This window comes from Halichoeres trimaculatus, unplaced genomic scaffold (assembly GCF_033239565.1).
Source record: "Halichoeres trimaculatus isolate MK-OKI-2021-1 unplaced genomic scaffold, fHalTri1.1 fHalTri1_scaffold_9, whole genome shotgun sequence".
NCBI lineage: Eukaryota > Metazoa > Chordata > Actinopteri > Labriformes > Labridae > Halichoeres > Halichoeres trimaculatus.
Window position 1 is genome coordinate 3320644 of NW_027437188.1, and position 25901 is coordinate 3346544.

At 39.5% G+C, this 25901-nt stretch overlaps 1 protein-coding gene across 3 annotated transcripts in view; it reads left to right on the forward strand.

The window, feature by feature from the left end:
* Positions 1-25901, forward strand: part of LOC141797797 (galactosylgalactosylxylosylprotein 3-beta-glucuronosyltransferase 1-like) — a 132341-nt gene that overhangs the window by 10850 nt on the left and 95590 nt on the right. The window lies entirely within an intron of this gene.

Sequence of the window (25901 nt, forward strand, 5' to 3'; positions counted from 1 at the left end):
CTATGCTCACTCAGACTTGAATAATGAAAATATACAATTTTTCTCACCTTTTCAGGGACAAACATAAAAGCATACACCTAAATGTCTGCTTTCACCAGCAGCTTGTTTCAGTAATATAAACAACATTATTTCTGTCCCAGGGGGATTTGCTGCAAAGGCTTGTAATGCTGTTTACTGTTTCAATCAATATGGCTACTGTACATGATTTGAATAAGTTGTCCCTTCTTTCCTTAATGAAATTTTGGGTCTAATCTCATTATGGGTATTTGTGGTAACCCATGGTCCCTGAGGGCAGTGCGGCTGTGAAAAAGAAGGTATTAGGGACAGCTGGCAGTGTGGTATCAGTTGTGTTCACATTTGTCAGGCCTGCTGCAGATTAGAAGACGGAGCAGAGATGCAACTGGAGGCACAAAGCGTGTGCAGTCACAATGCGTACACTGTATATACAAACACACAGTCTCCCCCATGTACGCTCACACAAAGATGCACACAGTCTACAATATCTGCAGGCACAAACACTACACACATCTTCTGACCCAGCCCTCAAGCTTTACCTCCCCCACTGTCAAACCATATTCTGCCACACACAGCGAAGAACAGGAGAAGAATAGAGTGAAAAACGCTTCTTTTCTCTCCTCTCTTTGCCCAATCTTTAGTTCTTTTCTTTGTGTGTTACAGTGAGCAATGTACGGCTGGGAAAAATGATCATAACCTACAACTGCTGCAATGGAGATTCACAGCATATTTCTGCACTAGTGTTCAGCCTAATAGGAGGAGTAGTTTGGTGTTGTGTTGAGTTTGTTGTGTAGTATATGTTGTGCATCATGAACCATTTGTTTTGAATGTCCGTCTGAGGTAACAAGGCTGAGAAAATGATTTCACAGACTAACAGAGTGCTCCCCTTTTCATCACCCTGTCCACACAATGCTGATGTGACCTGACAGTGATGATGATGATGCTGCTGTGGGTGAGGTCTGTGTTAGGATGACAAGGTACTAACAATACAGACATGATGTCATAAATCAGTGGTGACATTAAAACTGCACAACAGCACTACACATTTCCCAACCCTTAAGGAACAGTGTGTTGTAGGGCTGAACAATTCATCATATTGAAACTGACATTGTGATGTAATAGTGTCCAATTTTCAAATCGCAAAGGCTGCAGTTAAAATAATAAAATAAAAAAATAAAATAAAAAAGTTTCTTCAACACAGACCTGGAGGGAATATGATAACTTGTACATGTTCCTTCTTGAAATCAGCAAAAGTTAGTGTACTACTTTTTCTGGTGAAAATATAGTATTTTCTAAAATTGTTCAGCCTTAGTGTTTTGTTAATATGTATGATCAGCCTGTATCAGATGTTAAGCTATTACAAACTACTCATCACCTCCACTTCACTTTGAAGTGAGAACCTACCCTGGTCACAAGACCCAATGTTAGGGGGCAGCCTTTGTTTGGTTTGTCCAATTAAGGCTACTGTACTGTGGACAAGGTGCTAGACAGATGGAACTGGAGATATTTTATTTTATTTTATTTGTTTATTTGACAGGGACGATACATACCACATTGCCACAATGGGAAAATGTGAACATATATAAGACGTCTAGCTTCAGCTAATTTGCAGTCCTTGTCCCTGGTCAGGATTTACAGTACAATGACTTATACAGAATACAGATACAATTTTACAAATCACGTAATACAGTGAATAAAGTCAATAAATACCATAAATAAATAGACACAGTTGCAGTGAATTAGAGCTAAAACACAAGTTACATTTAACATAAAAGATTATTAAAATAGTTTACTGTTAGTCACTTGCGAGAAATTAGTGTTCGCATTTCTGCCGCTGTTTAACTTCTGCACTGAACTTTTTAAGTTCTGTTTGAGATTTAAGTTCAGATGGTAAGGAATTCCACAGGTGTATGCCTTACACTGAGAGCGATGACTGCCCAAATGTTGTCCTGCACCTTTGGATTTTACAGTTTTGTTGTGCTCTGTTCCTTGTTATTGTCCTACAGCTGTCTGTCTTTGTAAAATTCTGGGACATCACTTGTGGAGCCAGACCATTTAGGCACTTGAAAACAACTTTCAGAAAAGATAATTTTATAAAGTTAGAAAAGGTCAACAAATTGTATTTCTCAATAATTTTGCAGTGGTGCCATTTTTGTGGCTTCTGATCTAAGATTTTCAAAGCTTGTTTATAAAGTGAAAATAAAGGTTTTGTAGTTGAGTCTGTGGCCTGGCCCCAGGCAGTGATGCAATAGGACAAATGTGAAAGGATCATATCAAAGTAACGAAAACTGTCCAGATTTTCTGGTGACACGAGTACCTCCTAGTCATAACTAAGAAAGTGGAGAGGGGTGACCGTGGGGGCATGGTCCCAGGGGCCACATTTAAAGGCCAAACCATAGTTCCTGTTAAGAATGGATAAGAAATGGTCCAGTCCATCGACATTGTTAGCCTTTATGCTTATCGATTCCCTGATCAATTCTTAAGATTACTCCAGAGCTGTCAGATGTAACATCGACTAGTCTGCCCCAGCTATCTTATCTTAGCAGATGATAACAGTTTCCAAGGAAAACAATGATTCAGGATTTTCTGCTAATAGTTTTACTGAAGAACTGAACAGATTCCTTTTTAATACATTTAACATGGTATACATCTCCTAATGATCCAAAATAAATATAGGAAATAGATTAAATAGATATGCTAGGGGGTTAGCATACAATGGCATGACTGTCAAAATACTAACAGGCTCATGGCTGGCTTTAGCATAACTACGGCAGACTCAATGTTCCAAAAATGTTAAAGCAATGTTATAACCACTTTGAAACACTAGATGGCCTCCTTCAGTTAACAACATAACAAAACAATACATTGTCATGTGACATGCAATCTTAACTAATTTTCAATTATTTACGTCCAGAGATATCCAGATCTATTAACCAATTTCATATTTATTTACTAATAAACTCAACAAAATGTTAACACAGAAAACCTGTAAAGCTACTTTTTTGTTCAGGGAAAATTCACAGGAGGAAATGATAAGGGAATCCATAAAGAATCAGATTGTTTTAATGAAATGTCATTATTATCAATCCCTAATCTAGACTGCATTTTAGACTTCTTCTGCATGTCACCAGGTGCCACTTCAACTGCATAAGACATTTTTCATTGTGTCTTTAAATGCTGTCATTTGATCTGATTAAAGGTTGCAAAATTCACCAAAGGTGTCTCCTTTAACCCAAAGTTCATAATTAATTTATTACTTTTCAAGTAGTTGGAGGTCTGCTCACTGCGGAGACTACCAAATGTGAGTGGTTTTGGCAGCTAATCCTCGATATGAGCTGCTATGCTTATTTTGTCTGTGTGATAAATATCCAGTTCCTTCCAGGACTGGCTGCTGTAATTACTCACAGATTAGACAACAGCAGTGGCAAACACACAACACAACAAAAAGTCCCAGTTCTGAAGCACAAACCGGCTCTCTCAATTACCCTCTTGAGAAAATCCTCGAGGCTTTGTTGTAAATCCCTCAGCTTCAACAAGAACTGTAAGTGTCTGTCCATCTCTCAGGGGGAAATGATCGCTTGGGAACATGCTGGGAGATTATTTAGTAACTTTCAGAGAAAGTCCTGAAAGATCAAAAAGACTGCTTATATAATTGCTAATATAACCCGTCTTATAGATAAATTAACATCACCAAGTAGACACTGCAGTACCAAATAACAAGCATGACAAATAAATAAAAAAAAAAACCCACAAAACCGAAGGACTACAGCAAAATTCTCTGAATCGAGAGATCAGGTCTGAGAGATGTCCTGTAATTCCCCAGATGAGTCAGTTTATTTATCCCCTTAAAGGGAAAAGAACCATATTTGGAAACTTCTGCACAGAATACAAAATAAAAAGCCTTTTTATGTTCTAAAATAATACTGTTCAAGTTGAAATATTGCCCCATAAAGGCCTGTGGTTTTACACATCAGCTGTAAAAACAAAGCGATTGACATTCATGGATGATCTTCTCACCTAATAGACCACAAACTGGTTTTAAGGACTGAACCTTGGTGATATTGGTAGAACAGAAAGCACAGAGACATGGGACGTAGTAAGAAGCAGTTGCTCTAAAAGAAGATACTTCTACTTTTTACAAATGTAAGCCTACATGGTCCAGATTTTCTTTTTCATTTTCCGTTTAATTAAACATGCCCAATAATGCAAATGTTTGTTCTTCTACATCCCCAGTAGCTTTTTCCAGGTCATTTGTAGATCAGTCACCCTCTGACCTCCCATAGGAGAACCATGTGTCGTGTTGGAGCTGGATTGTGTGGATGGGTTTTCATGTGAGAGATCTTACAGGACTGAGAATATGGCGAGACATTTTCAGTATGTGAGGTGTTACCTTCTGCTGTTTCACCTTCATTTTATGGCCACATTTCAGCACATGCAAGTTACTGCTTTGATGAGCAGCACTTTGCTTTCATTAAAGATGAAATATATAGATGGATCTATTTCATCATTATTAGGGAGAGCTGCTGTGTATCCAGATTGTTTTGTCAATCACATTAATGATGCTACCAAGGGATAAGAAGTCATCATTAGAGAGTTTCTCATTTCTGGTGACTCTGATGAGCTGTTCCATTGTAATTTACAAATAACCTCAAGCCTAAACAGTGTCTGTAGACCGTGTGGGACCGCATGAATAACTACATGTCCCTGTAGTAGACTTGGTCATCTCTCCACCTTGCTCCTGCCTTACAAAGCATCCTTCTTCATCAGTTTATGCATGTGTGTGAATTGGGGCTGGGCGATTCATCAAAGAATAATCAAAACTGACATTTACAGCTTCTAACAGATGGAAAACTGCTGTGTCAATCATTTTGGTTTTCCCCTTTTGCAATCCTCTCTTTACTAATACACCATCTCCATAAAATACTCCACTGGTCGTGTCGTTACATGACACACAGCCAGGTGTCGCAAAGCGTGAAGGCTGCCAGAAAACCAGCAGAAGAAGAAGCCATGTGACACTGTCCAATTCAGTCCACTACACCGAAGAAATGCAGATTAAGAAATGGGACTATGGGCTCTAATTACGTGGCGCACCGCCATGCACTGCCAATTTGTCAATTTGGTAGACCATCTGCGCAGAGATGGGTGTGACGGCGCACCAGGGGGAGGTGTCAGCAGATTCATGTTGGCCTAGTGACAATTTTGTGCCAAAAAAGTGCGCTGAAAGCTCGCCAGCTCCAACCTGGTCTATCCTCGGCGCAAAGCAGAGCGCACCCTCCGCAGCTGTAATTTTGTGACAGGCGCACATCCGTCTGAACCAGCATATACATTTGTATCTATATTAACTATCCCGTCACATCTGATGTCAGATTAAAGCTGTTTGTCATTATGGAAAGTTAACCTGACGGCAGCTGGAGTTTGATGCACATCTTACAATTAAACAATAAACAGCCTTAACATCTGATACTGAGTATATATCTGGCTTCTCTCATTTCATTTAATGAATGGTAGGCAGATGCGCCTGCCCTTGCGCCTGGTCCAAGAAATTAAAGCCCTATGAGTTTAGCCAGCATCAGATCAGACTATTAAAATGCATGTAAACAGCTTAGTCAGACTGCAATGGGGGTGAGCAATTGCTATCGGACTGCGGTTGGAGTTGGAAGGACTTGGAACAGAAGTGTCAAGTATCATGGAGGAAAACTTTAAAACTGAGCCAACAGGCACAAGAAGCTGGTCAGTTCTCTGGACCAATCAGCAACCTCTGGTTTAAAAATATGAGATGGTGCTGAAGTGCTAAAACCTGCTGTTTCTAGAGTGTCCGCTTGAGGCTGACTCGACAAGTCACATACACACCGAGCCAAAAAAGCTGTTTGCACAGCAGAAATAAACAAATTTACAGCCTGGTTCCAAATAGTCTCAATGAGCTCAATGAATAGTTGTTTATCCCCCCAAAAAGTATTCATTTTTTCTGTGTAAAAATGTCAAGTGAAATATTTAAAGACAGTTCCGTTTCAGATTTGATGACCATGGTGCACAGCTCATGAAAATCATGCATCTAGATGTTTTCTTAATAGATTTCTTAAAATATTTCCTAAGATTTGTCAAAAACAAAATGTAAAGTAAAGAAATGTCTAATTCCTAAATAATGGCTAAGTTATACACAAATTACTTGGTTTATGCCTCTCACCACACTTTCTTAAGTAGCAGATGGAAACTTTTCACAGGACTTTAAGTCATTTAGATGCACCTGTTTGTAAAATGGGTGTATGGGACCCAATAAAAAAGCTAGAACGTTTATTTCAAATCAGAAACCACAGTATTCTTTAAATATTTTCATAATGGGAGACGAACCAGGGGAACACATCTGCTTCAGTGCTGAAATCATCCTTGTTGCTCAGTATGGAATGGGATTGGAGCAGAGAGGGCAGTCTTGTCTCAATTGCAATAATTGGATAATTGGAATTAGTCTGGATTAAATATTAATGAATCTGGTTCCTAATGTGGTATGTTGATATTTCTAGACCAGCAACACAGACAGAAAGAAAACTCAATATGAGCAAAATTAGAGGAATGAATTCATTTTCTATCCCTGTTTAGTGCATCTTGTTGGCCGCTGAACATCCAAAGACTAGAAACTATTGGATTAGGCTGAATTGGATTAGATTGGATTGGACTGAATTGCATTGTGCAGCAGTTTTAACACCTAAAGATGCAAAGGAAGGAAGAAGTGAATGTGTAAACGAAGCCTCAGCAGCATTTGTGAAGTTCAGAGCTGTCACAGGGTGTCAGGCATCATGCTGAGGGGAGAGAGGTGACAGGCCTTAGCCAGCCTGTTGTTATTGTTCCTGTCATTGCTTGCATGACATTTCAAGTGCAGTAGGCGCCAATTATGTCTCACTCACAGCGTTGCATCTCTGAATCACACCAGCACACGGGTGAAGAGGGCAAGTGTCCATGTTTTTCTCGTGAATGTTGAGAAATTGTTGCTAATAAAGAATCCAAACATTGATACACTTTTTTTTCGTCTGATGATCCCTCCTCATCCTCCAGCAGGCTAGAGGAGCTTCTTTATTGTTGTGTTGATCATTGTGGCTGTCAGGAGGTCTGATAATCTTTCGAACTGATTTGATTTTAGAAGTTTTAAAGAACACGGTGACCTGTTGGAGCATGCACACATGTAGTGCCTTCTGGTTTGCTTTTTAATTAGTCCTTTTTCTAAGAGACGGAGTCTGACCTGCCTTGCAGCAGCAGCATTAATTTCTCAAGCTTCTTTGTGATAAGAATTAATTAGCCTGAACTAACTGTAAAATACAGACACAAAGTAAAAAGCTGAAGCTGCGAATAAATGTTTGAACAATTTTTAATATACGATTTTTCTGTGTCCAGAATCAGACAGAAAGTCAGGAGTTTGATAGATTTGAGAGTGTGTGGGATTTTGGAAAGATTTGACATCAGAAAATGACAGATGACCACCCTCATTCCTGTTCGTTTTACATTTCCATTCCTGAAGGCCACAGCACAGTGCCTCTAATGCAGCACTGACTGAGCCTGTCAGTTCCACTGGGCTACAGTTACAGAGGCTCTGAATGTTATCGCTGTAAAGAAAATATTAAAGCAGAAGTTGTGCTCAGTGTAATGGCTAATGCAGTGATATCGCAGTACTATGAAGGGGGTGTTCAACTTGTGAATTCTGTTTTTAATCTTACTTAATAATTAATCTACTGTGAAAAACACTACATGTAGATAGGGATGGGTACCTTTCACATTTGAAACAATACAGTACTAATTCCTGGCAATCAGTATTTGTACTCAGCAGTACCAATTTTTGTTACTTCTGTAATACATTTATTTCTCAGTATATAAACTTGTAAAGATGTTTTCATGTCCAGCATGCAAAATTGTCTACTTTCCCACTCCCCCACAGTAGGCCTGGAACGATAGCCAATAAATCAATTAATCATAATGTAAATGATTGAACTTCATAATTTTGCCATGTTCATGTGTGTTTGTTTTCCTCGTCTCTCTTCTAAACAGACTGGATGTCATGAGGGTTCACTCTGTGCATTGCTCTTAGCATCTGGGCGTGTTTGTTCTATAGAGGAATGTATAAAGCTAACCCTCTTGTCAGTCACCCAAAATCTTTGTCTCTGGAGGCAGGCCTACTAGCATCAGGCTGGTGTAAACACATAGTGCAGCAAGTGAGCCTTGTGAGCTTGTGAAGGGAAGGCAGGTTTCAAACCAAATGTGCAAGGTGAGCCCATCAACAAGGACGAGCCAGTGTGCAGCAACAAAAAAAGGCAACAACAAACTCACATGCCCACCTGAAACACAACCACTCGACCCAGTTTTCCCAGCTCGGGGAGAGACTGCACCTGCAGACTCAGAGCCTTCGTCCAGACAGTCAACACTCACTGAAGTGTTTGATCGACAAAGTTAAACACAATAGTTAAAAAACCCTCATAAGAAATTAAATTTTATTACATTTGAACGGGTGTATTGCATGATTATGATCTATTATTTTTGCGTTAATGGTTAATTTGATCTCAAAATAATATTGTCAATAATTTTGTTTACCATCAATAATTGTGGGACAATGTATCGTCCAGCAAAACTTGTTATCAGCCCAGGCCCACCTCACAGTCACAAGGATGCGTTTAGGTTACTGAACATGGACCATTTCATTTTACATGAGTTGGTACTACAGACAGAATTAGGTTGGTACCTGTAAAAAGATCCTAATTCAGGACCCATTCCTATATGTCAAGGAAGATTAACTCTATAGATATTCAGCAACTCAAATTATGTGCAAATTGGTGCTGTCAGTGACCTGTTAACTGTGATGTGTTGTAAGGTAAAAAATTAACACGACAGTTAGCTAATTTGGCACGTCAAAAGTAAATTGCATGTTTCTTTAAACAGAGTTCAAATACCACTCAGTAATTTTAGTTTGGGCCACCACCTCCAAACCAAGGGTTCAGGTGACACCACTCACTGTGGTCACGTTTCTCTCCAAAATGACCCAACTAAATGTGGCGTGAAGGAGGCAGAGGTGCAATGTCAGACGAGGAAAAAAAGAAAATCTTCACACACATGTCAACATAATTGGACTGTCAGAAATTAAAGCTGAATTATTAGTGCTGGTTGTTTGTTATCTTAGTTGATCAGGCCCTAAATCAGCGAACAAAACTGTGTTGCTCAATAGGTGGCAACTTCCTTCAGACCAGTCAATATTGTTTAAGACTTGGCTTTTAGGGTCATCTGCAGGTTTGCGTGTTATGTGTCTGGCCATAGGGCTCTCGCTCTGTTAAAACAGAGAGAGAGAGCAACATTGGATAGGATGAGCTTTATCTGTACTATGGCCCTTTTTCCAATAACAGAGTTAAAGACAAAATTAAAGCACAGGTGTGAACATTGAGTTCTTGTGTTGCAGAGTTTTAGTAAAAGATTCCAGTTTTTAGGAGAATTAGTGGCACTACATCTCTTAGCATTATTAAAAAGCATCAGTTTAATAAAAGCTGTGATGCCGCACTGACTCACATGAGGCCCATTGCTAAAGATAACTGTAGACTGGAAAATGTTCACACTGAGAATAAGAGTGGAGTTATAATATGCAGTGGGTTGGAGGCCCGAAACAAATGCCCTTGTGTGATTGATTACACGCTACAAGCTAATGAGATAAACAGAGCCTGAATCGATTCAGTCGGGGAGGAATCATGCCAGAGGGGCATATGCAGCCGTGCGCAATGGCTGTATTGACACGCTCATATTCAGAGAGCCAGTGAAAGAGACCAAGCTGCTCTTTTGGCTGAGCACAGAGCTGCGTCCTCTTCCGCTGCATGGAGCTGCTTCGCCCACCACTGCAATCAGGGTCAATTCTGCTCAAATCAAATGCCGGCAAGTTGGCGCTTAACAATCACTGCAAAGAAAACGTTTTTCTAGTCAAAGACAAGCGAGACGGTGCAGGGAAGCGTGCAGTCCTGCTTTAACACATGAGTAAAGAGACAGACCATTAAACGCAGTCAGTGACAAAGGGAAGGGAAATGTATGGACGAACATCAACCTCCTGTAGGAGCCATATGCTGCTGCTCCTGCTGCTCCTGCTGCTGCTGCTGCTGCAGTCTTTGGCTCTCTGGCTAATGACAGGCTCACTGATAATCTGGGGCTGTATTTAACCAATTAAAACCTTCACGCTTCACTAAGTTGGCCCTAAGAGTGTAGCAAGGCCAGACTGTGTGTAATGTTGAGCATGTTGAGCTACTTGCAGTGACTCACGTAATGAAGGCCACAGAAAGCATCAGGATTAAGACAAGTGAAACCTTGTCTACTCTAAGCTGTGAAGAACACTGTGTTAATATTCCACAGCAATAAAACTTCCCTTTTCTGTTGAATCCTGCACTGATGGTTATAAAATTTTATTTCTCATTTTTAAATTTTCAGAAATGCATATAATAATAATAATAATAATAATAATAATAAAAATAATAATAATAATAATAATAAAGACTAATAAAATTAACACAAGGGGCTCTAATTTCGAGGCGCGGCGCAGGGGGCACAAGCCTGGCGCACCCCCTGCAGTGCTAATTTCGTGCAGCGCACCGACATACGCTGCCAATTTGACAATTTGATAGACCATCTGCGCAGAGATGGGTGTAACGGCGCACCAGGGGGAGGTGTCAGCAGATTCATGTTGGCGCAGTAACAATTTTGTGCCAAAAACAGTGCAGAAAGTGCGCTGAAAGCTCCCCAGCTCCAACCTGGTCTATTCTCAGCGCAAAGCAGAGCGCACCCTCCGCAGCTGTAATTTGGTGACAGGTGCACATGTGCGCACATGTCAACAAAGCCTCAGAGGCAGATTTCCAGAGTGTCGGGCACATTTTGATGCAATAAACAATCACAGCAATCACTGTTTAATGAAACTGACTCAACCTATATTAACTGTCCCGTCACATCTGATGTCAGGTTAAAGCCGTTTGTCATAATGGAAAGTTAACCTGACGGCAGCTGGAAGTTTGATGCACATCTTACAATTAAACAATAAACAGCCTTAACATCTGATACTGAGTATATATCTGGCTTCTCTCATTTCATTTAATTCAAAGAAAAGACGAAGAAAAAAGAAACAAAATAAATGTATGTCACTCAGGATTTACCCGTGATTTCCCATATTTCTCCGTTTTAGTCTTTATTTTTAACGTGATCTAAAAAGATGGTGTACATTATTGTAAGGAGGATGAGGCGGAGACACTGGGAGAGTATACAGTATATCACCAAAGGTTCTGCTATTTGGCGATGACAAACCAGGAGTGCAGGTGGATCAAAAGTATTCTGAATGGATAAGCCAGCTGTGTTACTGTCTCTTCATTTTGGACATATTCACTGGTAAGCGTTTTAATATTCTCTTGGCATGACAGCAGAGAAATCCAATGAGACTGCTGGAAGGACATTCAGAGGAGGTGCGCTCAATCGATTGCTTTACGACTGTGTCACTCAAGTCTTGTCTGCACATCTGAGTCATGAAGGGTTAGCCATCAGTCACTAAAGAGGGAAAGGGAAAAACTGTCAGTGACAACTGTTTTTTTTTTTTTATTTAGAGGATGAAAGGACAATGGCGTAGGTCTACAGCGGTCATATATTTTAGCATTTGAGTTTTCTACTGTAAATTCCATCAGTCAATTTATCAGAAAGAACAATTTTTTGTTTAGTTAAAGCAAAATTATTTTTCAAATGAAAATTTGTTTTAAATAAGTGAAAAACAAATGACTTATGTGATGTGATGCAAGAGCAAAAACACAAATGCGAACACCACAACTTAACATAAATATAGCTTGGATAGTGCTTATATTTCTTTATTCAGTGGTAATATGTCATCTTATATTTAGCTTTATTATTCAGTCATAACATTATCATTAGAGCCATATTTATTGTAGCTGAAGGTAAAAAGAAAATAATCATTTATTTAATTTCACAACTTTTCTGTGTCTGTTAGGATAAATGTCCTCTTAACTTCCGGTGTGGCTGCACCTCTGCGGTGTTGTGGCTTTTGCAAATAGATGGTAACGAGACATTTTCAGTAGGAATGAGACACATTCTTCATCAGATTTTGAGTCTTGCAGGGTTCAGGCTAAAATAATAATCCTTGCTCTATTGGAGCACATTCGGCTCCAGTGCTACTTGATATTTCATCCATTATTGACCTGTGAGATACATCTGACAACTGCCCAGCTTGCTCTAGTATGTTTTTTTTTTTAATTTCCTCACTCTACAGCTCTGGGTTTTTACAGATTAGACACGAAATGACGCAATTGCCCAATTTGCATAACGGTCCATTTGCATGTTAGTGTCACTGACGTTGAAGAGGAGAGAAATCACATGGTCTGCGACACTAACATGCAAATGGTCCAATATGCAAATCAACTTAGCGACAAAGTGGCAAAGTTGGCGTCACTGCATACATGCTCAACACCAGAAAAAAAGATTTCATCTCCTCAGAGTCCAAATGCATTCAATTAATCCCCCCCCAAAAAATGTAAGCAATTAATCAATTTTTGTTTATAACCAGATCACAACAAATGCCTCAGCACGGTCCACAGAAGCAGCAGGTATAGCTTTGCTAATGTTCCGGAAAACAAAACATCTGTGTGTCTAAGAACTAAAATGAAAAACAAAAACAAAAATAAATTCCTGTCATATTTTACCCTAAGTTCAAACATTTCAGGCATGATGAAGGCTAATTTAAATTAAAAAAAAAAATTCAACTGTACTTGCCTGAATAATACATTTTTAATTTAAATTTTTAAGATCTAAAGAATAGCTTATATTGTGATAATGAACAAAGAAAAATCTTTTCTTTGCCTTAATTATAGCTACTTTAATAATGCTTTTAAAGGTGAAATTACCAAAATAATTCAGTAGTTTAATTTAGAAATCCATCATTCTGTAAATGTGAAGGTTGTATTAATATCTAAAGAAAAGAAAATCTCTCTAAAAAAAAAAAAAAGTATGATTAAATGAAACCACACACTAACACAGCAGGTGCACTACTAAAACAAAACAACATGTTATATTAACTTTGGTTTATAGGTTGTGTTTAAACGTGCAGCCCAATAAGCCTCACACAGAAACAGGGAGAGGGGAACTATCTTTTACACCATGTTCAAAGCTAGACGAAAAATCAATGAGCCTCCAACCACGTCACTGTAAATGAAAAGCATGTATGCCGTGATAATGGATATGGATTTGTGGGTGTGTGGCTCATGTTTTATTCCCATTCAGCCCTGAAATCTTTCTATACGTGGTGCTACAAAGGACGATTGATGGGTGCAATGGACCGACAGTGTATTTGAGAGTTCCATAATAAGGTGTTCAATCAAAGCTGGAAAAGTGGAGAAATAGACATTTTGTACGGTTGAATATACTTTAAAGAGTGAGTCATGCATTTCATGTGTGACACATACATTAGCGTCATCGTGGTTTTTCTCAAGTACAAAAAGCTGCTGCCTGACCTGCCTGCTGCTACTCGAGCACAATTAGCATCTGTCAGGGGCCGGCTAATGAATACAGAATATAGATGAACTCTGGACTTCTGTTCAAACGGTGTGTAAGACGCAGCGAGAAATCCAAACACTGAGTGGAACAGACAGTGAGGGATAAAGAGGAGCTGTGCAAACTTGACAATATTAATCATGCTGAGAGAAGCAGGATAGCAGCCCAGAGATAGCTCACATTGTTAGTAATCAGTCAGACACCCGCTCAGCACTGGGCCTCCTGGCGTGCCTTTGTGAGTTTAAACCTTTTATAGTGTCTTTGTGTCTGTCTTTGAGGGTCATACTGTTAAATCTGTGTTGTTCAGTGAACATACCGTATTTGTGTCTGTCTAGCAAGCTGCTGCCAGGGTGATATTGTCTCAGGTTATCATGGAAAATATAAAAGAAGACGTGTGAATCCAGTCATATGAGGAGATGGAAATGACTACAGTAAATATAAACTTTAATGACATTCTGTTATATATCTGGGGTAAAAGCAGGTAACCATCACACTTTGGCAAGAAAAACTGACTGATAACATTAAGTCATCTTAAACAACACTTTGTTGCCTTGTTAATTGCTCATCAGTCAAACTGCTTCTCATTCATTTCTGCTGTCTTTTGATCCATGCTGGACTGAGCCAAGCTGTTCACTTTTATTGCTGTTAGCTTATTTGAGTGCGAGCTTCAGTTCAGATGGTAAAACTGACTGGGGTCCAGTTCTGTGGGGTTTTGGCATACCATATGTACAAATATGTACAAATAAAGGACACTCCTCTTTTTGATACATATCTTCATAAAAAGACTTTGACCAAAATTGAGTTTGTCTTTTTTTTTTTTTTTTAATTGAAATTCAGAGAAAAACACTGAAATACTATATAGAAACATATGTCATTTTTGGCTTTAAATACAATCACTATTTAAGAGAGCAGAGAGGATGGAGGAGATTTGTTTTTAGAGCAATAGGACATCCTCTCTTCCAGAGCGTCACATGAAGCGACATGTTTCAGTGATGACGGCATCAGCTGATCACCTCTGGATCATCTGTCAGTCAGCTCTAACAGCTGTTTGTGTGTCTGCACATGTGCACTGTAATAACTTTGATTAAACATAAACAGTAACGCAGCTTTGTCTGTTCCTTTAACCTGTTCTCAGCTTGTCTTTTCTCTCTCATTAACTCTGTTGTGTTTGTGAAGTTTTATATAGAGAAGTCTGAGCCGCTGCAGCGTCCAATCAGAGAGTGATATTCCATATAGGGGCGTGTCTGTCGGTGAAACGACTTCTGCAAAGAAAATTCTCGTGTTTCCTCAATCATTGCTCCTCCAGTCAGTCTCCTCCATCCTCTCTCCTCTCACCTCCGAGCACAATTTTCGCTGTGGGACAATCTTCAAAATGGCGACTCAGAAAGTACTTCCAGTGCTGCCGAGGAGAGACGAGGCATGAAATTAACACTTTGGGACGCTCCCAAAGTGACTAGAAAACACAAGGAACAACTAAGATTAACACAGGTAACACAGAAACACCAGACAGGAATCACAAAGAATAAGCAAGAAATCCCTAAGACAAACAAGAAAATCCAAAAGCCGAACACAACTGAAAACACAAACCATCACTAGGTCACTGCATTTCAAATGCAAATCTTGATGACAGCTCTGGTAATGGTCAGGCCCTCGCTATGTTTCTCAGTAAAACTCACACACCGGCTTGTCAGTCTCTTGGAATCGAACGCTTTTAGGACAAGAATATGGTTTTCTTAGCAGTTCACATTTTTCAGACACTTTCTTTTAATGGATTCTTTGTCTACCTGACAGTTGTTGGACCTCTCCGCTACGTCTACGATCCTTATCCAAAAATTAGCATCATAACCCTGGCTCGGCTGTTGGGTAGAGGGCCCCCTAGCCCTCCCCTGTGCACACCACTGCACACACCTCATTTTGTTTATATAATATTTTATTACCTGTAAACACAGAAAGACCAGCACATCAGTTTAGCATGGCCATATGCTGCAGGTTATCTCAGTCTGCTGGAGGAATTTCACATTAACACTGAAAAACCACAACAGAACATTAGAGTGGTTCCCAGTGTCTGCTTGTGAGCTTAACAGGGTCCACGCCGACGCTTCACGTTACTATGGATTCATCATTCTGAGAAGTTGCACAGGGCTATGTAATGAGAACTGAAGTTGGCTTCAGCTAAAAACTTAGACACAATATGTCAAGAAAAATGTGCTTCAGAATCTCTGCTGTCTATATCTACTTAAGTAAAGATAGGAGCATTTTTTTTGTTTGTTTGTTTTGTTTTTTTTTCGGTATGTTTTTTTCAGTATATGTGGTTTTCTGTTGAACTGCTCAGGACCTCCACTGCCCTCTCTCTCAATCCTCACTTTGGTGTCAAGAGCTTAAAGTGCTGCATCAGTGTTACAGCACCAGAGAAACATGTCAAAAAACTCTGTCCAACATCAAGTTCCAGGCGGAATTATTTCTTCTGCTTTCCAGGGTGAAAATTAAATCTTGATTTTTTACTTTTATTTTTTGTTGAGAAATGGTTTCTTAAGAGAAGCAGTACTCTGTTTTGTTTTTCAAACCACTTTCCCTCATCATTTCTTTAAAAAATGTAAGCCTCAGCTGAGAGCTTCAATTTCTACACCCACAGTCTACCTCAGTGTGAGTGTATTTCTCCACTTTCTCTCTCAAGAAACTACATGCAGGACCCTACTATTGTGATCTGTGCTTTAATTGGTCACAGTAAAATAGTGCTGGCTAAAAAAAAGTTCAGTTAACATCAGGTATCTAGTATTTGAATCAAACAGTGGTCTCATTTTGCTTTGTGCTTCAGTTTATCTTGACTGTCGTTGAAGGAGAGGTTGGTGAGTCTGCACCCAGTGAAAGCAGCCCTCTGTCAGCCAAAGGCCTGAATCTAAGAAGGTTTAAGACATTCCAACGAGGAAAGGCTTTTCTTTAAAGTGTGACTGGTATAAATCTTCAAACCCATCTGATAAGTTCCCTTTGCTCAAAGTAGCTTTACATAAACCAATCTTAAAACAGCAGGCTGGGCGCAATGTTAAGTGCTCCAATGATGTGGTTTTCCAAAAGAAGAAAAGAAGTGAGGGCCAGTATGTTTGTTTCTTCTAAACAAACTCAGCATTGATTTCATACTTTGGTATTACATTTGTGTAATGTTACTGGGTCGATTTAATTGACAACATTTTGTTGTTGCTGTGTGTGACAAGGCATTCTGTTTATTAAGCACCACCTGTACTCAATCCTCTACTCTGTTCCTTACAAGCTTTACAATAAGCAGGCAGACATCAGTGTTATTAACATTTTAGAAAACTAACAAACATATGACACATAAAATTTTATGCAAGACTGTTGTGCTGTTTCATATGCACAAAAAATGAGCCCTTGTCTTATGAGGAGAACCTAAGAATAGGATAGGTTAGAATAGAATGTACTTTATGAATCACTAAAGGGAAATGCAGAGTCACATCAGCAAAAGAAGAAAGTATAAAGAGCAAAACACTCAAGACTATATAACTAGAACAATATCACAAGTGTAAACTAGAAATAAAAAGTCCATCAGAGACGACACCTTGTCCATCATTCTCCATTAGCCTCCAGGACTGAGGTGGACTTCTTCACCAGTTCAGCTCTCCCTCCTATCCTGTCTGCTCACAGCAGAAGTTCTTCCAATGTGGCATTGGCATCAAGTGTTAGCTCCGTTAGCCATGTCTGTGAATAGCATAATGCTACTCTGCCCTCTGGTATTCCCTCTACTGTTGGGTTAGCACAGCTAGCTCGTTCATCTTGTTGGAGACAGATCTTACATTCCCCTTTACCATAAATGGAAGGACAGGTCGAAGTCGTCGCTCCTTAGCTGACACCGCAGCACCAGCACATCATCCTCACCTCCTTCTCCTCAGCTCACAGGTAACACCAGCCCCGGCACCAATTAGCATTGACATGCTACAGGCTGCTAACAGGTGAAATCTTGTGTGTGAACAATGCAGTCATTTTACCTGCAGGATCTCCAGACACACCCAAAAAAAGTAAAAACACCACTGCAAATGCAAGCAGTTTGGTGTCAATGACCAAAAATTGAGACATAAAAAGTAACAACAGGCTCCAAATACATAGGGAACAAAAACAGGAAGAAAAAAAGATGAAAAAACAACAACAAAGAGACAGCTTCTGTAACAGGCAGCCACTCAGGTGACACCTTGCAGCCATAGACTGTAAAATAAAAATGACGTCATCTTGCAAGGCTCGAAGTGAGGTTGCCACAAAAACTGCTCCCCCTGGTGACTGGCTGCAGTTTGGGTCAAAAACTCCATCCCACCAGTCATTCCTGATGGACTATGGTAAAACTTTAAAAAATTAATACACCTCGAAGAAATGTTTCTGACATTCGATTGTTGTAATGGGTTAAAGCTATTTTTTGGCTGCTTTTGTATTCAAGTTCTCTTTTTTTTCTGAAAAGTTACATTTTTAGTTAGAAGATGATAAAAATATGGCTTTTCATCATGTTTAACGATGACTGCCATCATTCTCGTAATTTTTTTTCATAGATTGTAAAACATATTGGGATGGAGAAGAAGAACAGATTACACTCTTGAAAGAACACAAATCTTATTTATCTTTTTACCCGGCTCCACTCAGGTTCTCTCTGAGGTGGCGCCTATGACGGCCGTATTTTGGCTTCAAAACTGTACAATGGTAAAAGTTGGAGCCACACTGTCCACTCTATATATAGTCTATGCCTGCAACAGCTGACATTTGATAACATCAAATTTTAGCTTTCATCTGATCCTAAAGTAGTTTTTATGAGATTGGATATGTAAGTAATTAGGGATGGGTACCTTTCACATTTGAAACGATATGGTACCGATGCCTGGTACCTGGCAATCGGTACCGGTACTCAACGGTACCAATTTTCTGTACTTTTTATATTTATGTGGTAAAATATATAAATTTGTTTAATAATAAAATATATACATTTTTTCAATTTAACATATTTGTTCTTTAATATATAACCCTGCAATGCTGTGTTCATGTCAAGCATGTAAGATCCCATACTCTTCCACTCCCTCACAGTCACAAGGATGCATTTAGGTACCTAAACATGGTACCTTTTGATTTCACTTGAATCAATACCCGGTATTTTTGACAGAATTCGGTTAGTACCCATAAAAGTACCTAATTTGGTACCTATCCCTACAAGTAATGAGTCGTTCATATTTAAAAACAATAGAAAAAAACATGTATAACACAAGTATGCCATTGAAAGTTCTGACATCATATTAAAAACAATAAAAATATCTTTGAATATTGTTTTTTAATTCTTTCTGCAGTGACTCACTCCAGGCATATTATGCAATCATGGCAGGAGAGGATACCCCTTTATCAAACCCCCAGTGGTCCCTGGGAGTAATAAGAAAAAATGGACTGAACAATTTTCTGTGGCTGAGATTAGCACACAAAGCACGTACCCTACAAGATACAAACCCTGAGTCTAGTTCACAGCTGAATTAAGACAGGAAGTCTGATTCAAATCTTTCTGCCAAAGGTAACATCCAGGGTTCAGAAAAGCCTCGTATGAGCTCTTCATTCTGCAGAAGACTAGACCAGACTTTGAGGAGCATCTTGGCTCTTTCTTTTCTTTATTTTTCTCTCATGCATCATGAACCTCTATCATCATCCAGGCTAAACTCTTCTGTACAAGCCCCAGTTCTGCCTGAAGGCACCAAGGTTGATTCAAGACACGGTGTCAGCCGTAAAGCCTCACTTGCACTATTAGCTGGTTGGAGGTCATGGTGGACATGGGGGTGTTTTCTCACATGGTATCACCTCAACACAGGCACCCCTGACACCACTGAGTTGGAATGTTATCGCAGCATAGCCCAGTGTTAGTGTTGGTGGAGGTGAGTCATATGATGGGGCTGTCAGTGTGAGTGGACAGGAGCACGCTCAGACGCTATTACTGTTAATTGAAGTGGTGTAAAAGAGGGATAAGGAAGACAGAGACGGGAGAGGAGGGAGATGGAGAGGGAGATAGAGGCATATTGTCAGAGTCCATCTTAATGGTCACCTTATCTCCAGGTGAACCGTAGCTGGTCTGCGAGAGGCTAACTCAGTGTTGTGACAGGGTCTATTCTGAAGGACAGACATCCCCATCTGGGGAAAAAAAAGCAATTTGTTTTAGTATTGACAGCTAATTGTAGGACCATGAAATCCAAAGGAGAGTTTGTGCATCTCAACTTGAAATTGAAGTGCCATCCACGGTAATCCTCTATGTCAGAAGTTTCAACATAACAAGCTCAGGAAAATTAATATCATTTTCTTTCCTTTTTAGAGGATTGCAAAGCTGTCTACGTATTATGATGCAGTAATCCAAATTGCATTTAGAGTATTGAATTAATTTCCCAAAGGTGTGAGGGAAGAAACATTAGCCTGGATGCTGAGCCTCTCCAGTACTAAAAAAAGAGAAAACGAGAGCCTCATTTTCACTCTGTTCCTCAGAGAATAGAGTCCTGATGTTGGGATTTATGCAGCTGCTGCTGCAGCTGCGTATAAGCATCTTTGCTACATTTTTATTGAAACCACTCTGTCATGGCTTTGCACTGACAGGCTGCAGTGTTAGCTCTTGTGTGAACCTTGATGAAGGAGTACAGAGAGTTGAACCAGAGTGCCTATCGTTTTGGGTTTTAAAGTCTGCACAGGTCTAAGGATGGGTGTTGATAAGATTTTATGGATGCCCTTATCAATTCTTCTTATTGATCCAATTCTGTATTGATTCTCTTATCAATTCCTCCTGTGAATTTTCTCTGAAAAAAATCTGTTTTACAGGTTTTCTTTGTCAACACTAATTAATTGAGTTTATAAGTAAATGAATTAAAATTGGTCACTGGATCTGGATATCTCTGAACATAAATTAAAAAATATGTAAAAAAATTGCATGTCACATGACGTTGACATACTGTTTTGTTTTATGTTATTGATGGAAATAGGTCATCTAATGTCAAATTTAAATTCAAAATAAGCTTTATTAGCATGAGGTTTAAAAAATGTCGCTAAAGCCAGTGATCAATGTTGGAATCCAATATAAATTTAAGTTCATAAAGTGAGTACTGACACTAATAGTAAAGCGCTGAGTCTTGCGTCTTTTTTTCCTTACTAAAACTGCTTTGCACTTGTTGGGGGGCGGAAAAAGAAAAAAATATATCATGGGGGCACATCACTGACCATCACCACTGGTTTAGAACACTGAGCTTGCCATAGTTATGCTGAAGTCAGTTGTAGCCTGCACGTACCCTTTCTTCAATATTCCTGTTTGTAATTTAGCATTTGGAGTTTTCAGTGTTGTTCACAATAACTTACTGTGATGTTTCTTTGATGAAAGTTGAAATTCTCTTGTAAAACTGAACCGATGCATGCTAACCCCTAGCATATCAATGCAGTTTCCCTTATACGTCAGCATCATGCTAGCAAATTAATGCAGTTTCCTTACGTCAGCTTTAAGCTAGTGCTACTTTTCTATATTGTTTTTGGTACATAAGGTGGTGAATAACATGCTGTATGAGAGAGTAATACACATTTCTTTTTGGGTCAGTTCTGGTGCAAAACTTCAACCGTAAAATCCTGAATCAGAGTTTTCCTGGGAAACTGTTATCACCTGCTAAGCTAAGATAGCTGTGGCGAACAGGGCTCTCAAGTGTCAGGCATTAAGCGTGACAGTCACTCTTTTGTGTCTTTTGTCACACACTCCCGCCACACATTTTATTTCTCACGCTGAAAAAAATGTCCACAGTGAGACTTTAGACTTGACTTGGTCTCGTGAACAATCATTATGATCTCTCTTTTCCTGGCGTATAAACATTAGGAAAACTATGAAATGTCTGATCAGCTATGGCGCATCATAGATATGACACGCGTCTGGCGGTCCCGCACATTAGTACATTTGATGCTGCCATGGTCCGCTCTGTGGACTATGGGCTCGATATCTTCCATTTAAAGTGTGGCTGTTACTGTTGTCTGACAGTAATGTCACTTAACAGTGCAGCCGATGTACGTGTGCATACCTGACCTAAATACCTCCCAACGCTCAACGTCTTTGGGGGCAGCACCCTGTGCTGGTGAGAGTAAAGACGCAGACAGAAAACTCCATCTCTGAGCTGCTGTTTTTAGTCACTCACTGAACTGATAAGTTCAACCTGAGGTATCTTGCATCACAAATTGTTTATACCGGGGTGAAGACAGTTTCATTTTTAACGTTCACCTTTTTTCTGTAAAAGTTGTGAGAGGATGTCCAGGACACGTTCGAGGTGACTTCTTGTCAATAAATTTAAAAAAGACAAAGCTACTGAAATTCCAAGTTGAAAAAAAACACATTTACAGCGACTGGACCCTTATTATGGTCTCAGTGGGTTTTTTATGGACTTTTAAAAACAAATTAAGAGCTGTGAAAGTTGTATGTCCAGAACACACACGAGATGATTTGGTGTTAATAAATTAAAAAAATGACAAAGGTGTTGAAATTTTAACCTGGAAAAAGCACATTTTCATCAACTGGCCCCTGATTATGGTCTCAGTGTTTGTTTAACTACCTTTTATAAACTTACTAAAAACTGTGACAGTTTTGAGAAGATGTCCAGGATACACGAAAGGTGATTTAGTATCAACAAATTAAAAAATGACAAAGCTACTGAAATTTTAACCTGAAAAATTGTCTTTTTAAGGCAAAATGTTGTTGATGATGAAGAAAAGCTGAGTTTCTTTTAATTGTTACGTAGTATTTATTGTTGTGATATGTTAAGGGCTGTCACACCCTAAAATAGGGAGGGGGGGGATGCCACTCTAGTCTGCACTCAAAACTTGAGAGCCCTGGTGGCGAATAGTCATACCTAAGGTCAGATAGCTCCAGGGTCATGTAATGAATCGATAAGGGAATGGTTAAGCATAAAGGTTAATGATGTTGATGGATTGAAACATTTCTTATAGATTCTTAACAGGAACCAGTTTTGGATACCCACTCCTGCACAGGTCTAACATAGACATGCATGGACACAAAGTTTCCAGCTAAGGACACAAACTGATTCTGTCAGTAGTTGAGAACTTGCATCGTTGCTGATTATTTTGAGTGGCACCTAATTCAACTCACCACCTGACACACACTCTGAGCTCTAGCTGCAAGAGGCCAAAGATCCAATGAGTTGTGTCTATGGAATGCTTGCGAGTGACATGCTCTCAAACATGCTCTGAAATCAAGTTACTGGTCTGTAGACCAGTAACTTGATTTCAGGAGGAAAGGAGGAAAGGAATAGAGGTCGACCGATATGGGTTTTTTGGGGGCCGATGCCGATGCCGATGCCGATGCTTTCCAAATTTGGGCAGCTGATGCCGATATGCATAGCCGATTTTTCCAATTTGATATTCAGGCCGATTGTTAAATAAATATATATTTATCACATTTTTGTGAAACGCAGCAATTTCTGAGCAACTAAAAGAAATCTATTACAACAAGTCGTGTCCAGTCCTCTGAACATTTATTCAGCTTTCAAAACAATGACATATTTTGTCTGAGTAAACACACAATGTAACAAGCAGTAGTAAACATTCACACTCTTCTTAAAATGTCAAAAAAGAAATTTAAACTTATTAATATAATTTGAACAAAAGTATGTAATGTATCCAAGTGGTTCCACAAGTTTGAGGTGCTCATCTTTTTTGTGCCTGATCAAAAATTGCATCATTTTATACAATGGATCAAAAATCGGCTTTTTAAAAGAAAATACGGCCGATGGCCGATAGAGACAAATGTCCAAATATCGGCCCGATATATCGGCCGGCCGATATATAGGTCTACCTCTAGAAAGGAAGAAGCAAACAATAACAGAAAAGTAAAAAAAAAAAAAAACGTCTGGCTTATCCTTTTTTCTTTAATTGTGTCAGGGTTTGCACTTGAGATTATGTTTTTCATTGTTTTTTCAATGGATTAGATGTCTGGCGTCTTTACTAACCAGTGGCTCACCAAAGAATGAATCATCAGTGACACTGGCCCGTGCAGCCTGTATTTTACACTTTCTCAAACACAGAGAAATTTAAGCTATCCAGCACCTACACATATATGAATATGACATGTTTCCCATGAGTAAGAGTCAATGTGTATGTTGTACACACTTCAGGGTTGGATCATTTGAATTTTCAAGTCCAGTCTACCTCAAGTCAAGTCAGTAATAGTTATGTAGCATGAACTGAGGGAGTTTTGCCAGGAGAGGAGTCTGTTGAGATTTCTGCTGGGGTTAGGAGGGCAGTTCTTTGAGAGCTGTTTGTCTTCAGCGCTGTACATCCACAGGAACTGATGGATGGCACTGAAAGGGCAGAGGCCCTCGCTCCATTCATCAAAACCAGACAACCTCTTGAGGCCTGGTGGCACAGGTGACAAATGAAGACCGAAGCTCCTGCTGAGGGGTGAGAAGGGTTGGAGCTTTAGAGAAAGTCCCAGCTTGATAGAAAAAGGACGGTAACCACTTTCATTTGATCCACATGTTCTCTGTCCACTTAATATGCTCAGCTTTCATAAAACATCTCAGAGCTTTTTGTCTGGAGCTATAAATTGCATGACAAATTGGTCTTTGCACTTTAAGCTGGGTTCAATAAAGCCCCAAATTGGTACTTAAAAGTCTGCAGTGAGAATGAGACAGATGCAGCTGAAGGAAGCTGTGGAGACTTGGGTTGACGTAAATCACATTTTGCATTTGCAGGCAGCAGGGAGCAGAGAGAAGTGATTCCATTTGAAGCCCCATATCAACTTGAGGCTTCAATGCATATTGTTAAAGTCGACGGAAATGAGGGAAGTGTGTGCAGGGGTGGAAAGAGACATTAACTTGAAGGTCTTGGCCAAGAACCAGGAATAATGCACTGCCCTTTCAAAGCACCCAGAATTTCTCTGAAGATAGATCCCAATTCATCAATTATGTGTGAGTACTGAGTGGCAGACACAAACAGTCTTAGAGCCCTTTTAAGAGTTTCACTCAAAAATGTTTTATATATTCATTTTTACAGGGGCCAAAGTTCTTTGTCGCTTTGACAGATTTCTGTCAATTTCAGAATAGCTTTATTTCTTGTCAGTGTCAATTGGACAAAAAAGTGTCTATTTTTCTGAATCCTCTGACCCAAGTGAAGTTTTGCATCTGTGTGGTATTCCAATGTAGGCTACAGTCAGATCTGTGATCTGCTTCGTGAAGTCTGCTCTGTGTAGGAGGCTTTTATTGTGGTAGCGAACACCATTGCACACTTCCTGTTAGGGATTGGTACTGAATTAGGCACTTTTAAAGGTGCCAACCAAATTGTGTCTGTAGTACCCAGTACGAATTCACACAAAATCTAAAGGTACCATGTTTAGGTACCTTAAAGGATAAGTTTGGTTTATACAGCTTTTACATTGTTTGTAGAATGAAGTAGAACAAAATACTCACCCAGAAGGTTTTCCTGATCTAAGCAGTGCTTCGGGAGATTTTTAGATCCAAAATCGAGCAGCGGACGTCTGTATTATGGGATCCATCGGGGCATAGACAGACAGATAGCACTGTGTGGCTGTACTGACCTCTGAACTGACAGAGACTTTGTTTCTTATTGCCCCTCCGTGCGTTGTCATGTAGCCTGCTGTCTTCCCCTGAAACAATGAGCCGCACTGCGCATGCACAGAGGGGCAATCGTAAACAAAGTCTTCGTCAGTTCAGAGGTCAGTACAGCCAAACAGCGCTGTCTGGAGTGACACAGACTGCAGCAGAGGACTAACTTGGAGCGGACCATGATGGAATATTGGTGAAAAACAAGAGTTTTCGGACGATTAATGCAGTTTTAGGAGCGGCGCTGTCTTTGCCCCGATGGATCCCATTATACAGACGTCCACTGCACGATTTTGGATCTAAATATCTCCTGAAGCACTGCTTGGATCAGGAAAGCCTTCTGGGTGAGTATTTTGTTCTACTTCATTCTATAAACAATGTAAAAGCTCAAAAAACCGAACTTATCCTTTAAAACATACTTGTGACCGAGGAAGTTGAAGAGTAGGTGATTATCCATGCGAGACATGAACATATATGTTAAAGAATTAATGGGTAAAATTGAAAAACTTTGATATTTCATTCTTTTACAAATTAACAGTTATTACCACATAAACACACAAAAGTAATGAAAATTGGTACTGTTAGGTACAGTTTCAAATGTGAAAAGTACCCATCCCTACTTTCTGTTATGTCCAGACTTTTATTTTGGGCTCTGGTGTGTAATTCATTAACCAGACCAAAGAAAAATATACCAGGGAATAACAATCAGTATCATAATTGAGTTACTGTTAAAGTTTT